This window comes from Capsicum annuum, chromosome 6 (genome assembly GCF_002878395.1).
Source record: "Capsicum annuum cultivar UCD-10X-F1 chromosome 6, UCD10Xv1.1, whole genome shotgun sequence".
Lineage (NCBI taxonomy): Eukaryota > Viridiplantae > Streptophyta > Magnoliopsida > Solanales > Solanaceae > Capsicum > Capsicum annuum.
This window is the reverse complement of record NC_061116.1, coordinates 110,336,414-110,341,972: the sequence shown is the minus strand read 5'-3', so window position 1 is coordinate 110,341,972 and position 5,559 is coordinate 110,336,414. Positions and strand designations below refer to the sequence as shown.

At 29.5% G+C, this 5,559-nt stretch overlaps 1 pseudogene; it reads left to right on the top strand.

The window, feature by feature from the left end:
• Nucleotides 1-1,202: 1,202 nt before the first annotated feature.
• Nucleotides 1,203-4,312, top strand: LOC107874235 (annotated as a pseudogene).
• The last annotated feature ends 1,247 nt before the right edge of the window (nucleotides 4,313-5,559 follow it).

The window sequence follows — 5,559 nt, the reverse complement described above, 5'->3', positions numbered from 1 at the left end:
CTTTGTTAGTTGCTAATATTTTGGCTAGTGGATAATTAGTCATTAAGTTAGTAGGTATGTTTTTCAGTAAGTGGTTGAGGTTTTCTAATTTTATTTAAAGAGTCCTATGTAACATTTGTTAGTTGAATGAATGAAAAATACGTGTGAAGTTCTTTGCAAATATAATCTTCCTCTTATACATTATCTTTATTTCTTCAATTCCCAACAAATCTAGCAAAGGAAAAAGCATATCGTACAAGAGGAAATATCTTATATGGACATGCTAAAGATATGAGTACTAAATTAAGGAATTCATACAAATCCTTGATTGAAAAAAATCCCCTGGGTTTTCTTTTAGTGCAAAGAAGTAGTAGAAGAAGAAGACTATATAAAGGCATTTGAGAAATAAGAATCATCACACAACTTCACGGAAAACTATCACTCTGTCACATCTTTTAGTCTTCGTTAAGCTTTGTAATTCTCTTATTTTACAATAGTTACAAAAAGAAAAAGATTGAGTCAGTCTATTAGTTATACCAGTTGAGGCTATCATGAGATCTAGATAACTACAGATTGAGATTCATAACTTGTTCCATCACACTTTAACTCATTCTTAATGTGATAATCTAAATGAAACCCTTGCAACCTAAGGTGATTGTAATAGGCACCACACCGGTGATTCAAAGTAGTATAAAATTTTGTATTCTTCATTACATTTCAAATTATGCTTTCTATTTAATTTTTTTTCATTATGTATAATAACTTGCTAGTGAGTTGACTGACAGAGGTCATCAGTTGACTCAGAAAAAGATTTCAATTCACCCCCCCCCCCTCGAATTTCATGTTTGCTACATTCTAGATATTTTTAGTTTAAGACCACGAAATTCTTGTACTTTGTTAATCTACATGTTAAGTTAAAAGCAATCAAACATATTGAATGGGAGATATTTAATTAATTGTTAAAGAAAGATGAATTATCAGTTTTATATATCATAAGTTAGTTATTATGGAGAAGAGCATAAGTGTTTGATTGAATGATTCCATTATAAAACGGGTGATAGTGGAATCCATAGAGTTTAGATGTGGAGACGTGCTTAGATAGCTTTGTGTGTTGCCTATATATAGCACCGCAAGACAGGGTTTGAGATGGAATTACAGAACCAATTAAAGAAAGAAGTGAAAGCTAGTTAGCAGAGTAGTTAGTATAGAAAAAGAAGCATGCCATGGTTATTGAAGTTTCAGCCATAATAGCTAAGTTTGATTTAAATCATGGCATGTGCCATTTCACCTTTGCTGTCTACAGAAAAGCCTTTACAACTATTGTCTTCGATCCTTTTGCCTTGCTTTCGGAGAGGTCAATTCCCCTTGTTGTATTTTTTCTTTTGCAACTCTTTAATTCACCTGACATATTTAAGAACATCAATTAAAAGACATTATGGTATATTTTATTTATCTTTAATATAAGATCATTCAAAGTTTTAAATTTCTTAAAACTCTGTGTCAAGTTAAAACCATACAAATTAAAATGTACAGTCTGTATATTCATGCACTGCAACACTTTTTTTTCTTAGATGAAGTTATTAACTTGGTTAAAAACTAATTAACGTTTCTCTCTGACTATTTTAACAAACAGGAAAATAAGGTCAAAAATGACTCTATCCATTTTCTTGAAGATTATGTTGATGGGCTTAGTGGAGTATACATATCTGACAATACTTTAGAACTTTTTTTTTTATAATATATATCAGTTGGTCTGATATTTCACTGAAAAAAAAAAGATGTCTTTTTTGCAGGCTTGTCATTGACCAGAACTTGTATTACACAGAATTAAGATACAATACTGCAACTTTTGCAATGGCAATGTATAATGTGCTTCCAACCCTAACCTTGTTGTTGGCTTGGATAATAAAGTTTGTAATTTCCCATCTTTTTAGCAAATTATTTATTGACATGCACGTTTATATTAAATGTTTTTAAAGGACAAAGATAAATTGATGACCACGCTATTTAAATTTATGTCCTAAATTTATTAACTGAACTAGTATTGGATCTTGAAAAACAATAAAACCAATAAGGGTATCGTGTACCAAAAGAGTCCGTGGCAGTTTTGAGCCAAATTTTGTTTACCATAAAAAAAATGAAATGAGATATTTTTTCTACTTAAAAATTAAATATAAGAAATTTGATTTTTTTTTTTATCTGTGAAATATAAAAATAATTTTTTTAAAAAAAAATCATAAAGTTAACAAATATTTATTAGTGGCTTACAAATAAATTCTAACCAAAAACTAATGACACCAATATTAAGTTGATATAAATTCCAATTATTAATGCATAAAAACGACAAAATAAGTACCGACTCTGTTGAGATGAAAAGGATACATTTATGTATATAGTTGGAAACTCACTAATTATAATATTCTATTTGAATTATATACTTGGTTAAATAAAATAAAAGATAGGAAAGGAGTATGTAGGAAAGTTTGTTAGTTGATTAGGTAACTATAGAATAATGGGTGACTGAAAGGAACGTGTAGGCTTGAGACGGTGAACATTAAGACAATATCAAGCCAGGCCAAAATAGTGGGAACAACAATGACATTTCGCGGTGCCATGATTATGACACTGATTAGAGGACTGACAATTGGATTGCCTTGGACAAGACATCACTTTAATATTCCATCTTCTACTTCTACTAGTAGTGCTTCTACCCAAGAGCTGCAACCCATTAAAGGTGCCCTCTAAATCGCCGGAGGTTGCATCTGTTGGGTGGGATCTTACAACCTTCAGGTACCTCGCATACCCGAAATTATTTCAACTAAAAGATCTTTTTAACTTTTTTTTTATCTTTTCAGTTTATGGCATTTACTATCTCATTAGAATTTTTTTTTTATATTGTTAGGTTAAGGTTACATACAATAATAGGTAAATTTTCGTAATAATCTTTACAATAACCTAAACAATACATGTGTACATACCAGTTATAATATATTAATTAATTTGATTATGTATAACCTAATCAATCATTTACTTATGATTCCTTGTCAAAGAATGATACACCTTTCTAAATTTAAAAATAATTTAATACATCCTCTAATTTAAAATAAGTGAATTATTTGAGCTATTTTTAAACATCGAAAATAAGTGAATTGTTCATTTTTCAAGAGTCAAGTTACAAATTTCTTCCAATTTTACCTTCATTTATACTTTATAGGTTATGAGTCCAAGAGACTTGATTGATTTTATTTTAATGTAACTAAAATTTCAAAAGCAATTTGATATTATCTATAAAAGTAAAAATAGAAATTAAAGCACAATTTATGTCTAAGTTTCTTTTCCTTATTAAGTGTGAATTAAGGTAAAAATTCATTTATTTAAACTAAAGGGAGTAACAAATTTTCATTCGTCACACATATATTTTATGGCATGGATGTTAATGAATATATATTTTCAATTTTTTTTTTAATTTTGGGACAAAGTCTAAATAGCCAAATAATTGAATTGAGGGAGAATTAAATAACTCCAGTGGTAAATTTTAAGATGGATATTCTACAGAGTTTTTCCTCCACGATTTACATAATCCTTATTTATGTGTGATAAAAAGGCAATTACATTGAATACATACCCTGCGGCATTATCACTCACTTATTTCATATGCTTGTCCAGAGCACCGCAAGGCACTATTCTGACCCTTGTGGTTGAAAGGGGCAATACTTCAATTTGGACCATCTAGTGGGATACTAAATTCTTATCTTACGTTTATAGTGTAATCCTGAGCATTATCTAGCATGTGTCATTATTTATACTTAGTGGGAAGAGTAATTTTTATTATAGAAACAGGGAATGGTCACCTTTGGAGTGGGCTATTATGTCTCTGGATTGATAATGAAGGGAAAAGGACCTATTTTTGTAACTGCATTTAATCCTTTAAACAAGATTATCGTCGCAATTTTTGGTTCATTCATTGTATCCGAGCAGTTAAGCTTGAGAAGGTATGTACATATTTATTTATTTTATCCTTTTTTTTAAATAATAAAGGATTATCATGATATCATCTATCACTTTTTCTTCGAGAAGTAGAAGTATATATATATATAAGTACAAAAGAGATTGTCTAATTAATGCGGTGTCGGTTGAATGTAGGGTTTTGTGAGGGGTAATAGCAATCATAGTAATCGGATTATATTTAGTAATATGGGGAAAGAGAAAAGACAAGCAATCATCGAAATCGGTCAGTAGTGAAGAGGCCCATCAACCAGAACCATTTGGAAAAAAAACACCTGCAACATCAAACACTTCGACTCAGACAAATGATGGTGATGAAGTTGTTTAAGAAGATTAAAGTAAAAATAATAATTAAAAATTATAACTCCTTATTAATGGTGGTTCTGGATAACTATCAAGTTCCCCTCAGAGGGATGTTACTTTTGCATTTCTTTGTTAGAATAATTGGAGAAATGAAAAAAGTGTGTGAGCCAAAGCATCTGTCTATTTATTCTGCTGATGAAATGGACGCCCTTTATTTAAATACCATAAGGTGGTGAACAAATAATTAACTACTCAAGATAACAAACAAAAAAAGAAGAAGAGACAATATCCGTTAATTCTAATAATGGCTTAAACATATGGGGTACGTTAATATTCTCCATTTCATTTTACACGGTCTGTCAATATAATCTTAATAAAAGTAGTTATTTCAATTAAATTATTCAATTTTTATATTTTTTGTCAATACTATTCTTATCATTAAATGACATAATAAAGTACTCATATTAGCAATCAAACTCTAGATATTCAACACATAATTAATAAGATTAGATTTAATAAAATGAACCACTAATAAATATTTTCTAAATAGAGTATCAAGTCTATAAGAAAATTAAAGGGAGTAGAATATAAGGTTTAAGCGTAGTACTGATGGTATTTTTTTCATCATCTGGTAATTTATTTATTTAGTAGTGTTTGACATATATTAAGAGTAAATATAATCCAATTATATTTTAAGTATGCTTTTGACCATGACTTAAAATTATATAACTTTGAAGTTGAAATTCACTAGTCTACAAGAAAATAAGAAATTAACGACATACTAAATTTTGTTGCTAAACAACAAAAATCTAATGGTAATTTTCTCTATCTACAAATTAACGACGAATTGTAAGAAAATTCACTTAGCTAATAGCTATTTAGAGACAAACTAACTGGGGATGACAAATTATGTAGCTAATTCAATGTTTTCTGGCAGTGTTTTGTTTGGTCGTACAGTATTGATCTAAAAAATTGTATTTTTAATCATAAACATAAAATAGAAACACCACGATTTATGAAAAATATCAAAAATTTTCTAATGCTTATAAATCTTACTATCGGTCCCAAGTCGGAGGTCTATCGGAAACAACCTCTCTACTTCTCCTGACGTAGTGGTATGGTTTGCGCACACTCTACCCTCCCCAGACCCCTTTAGGTAGGAATACACTGGGTATGTCATTGTTTTTGTTGTTTCTTATACAATCTTATAAAATTAGCAAATTCTAGATTACAAACAAAGCACCAAAATATCCTATGATGCTGCATTGATAA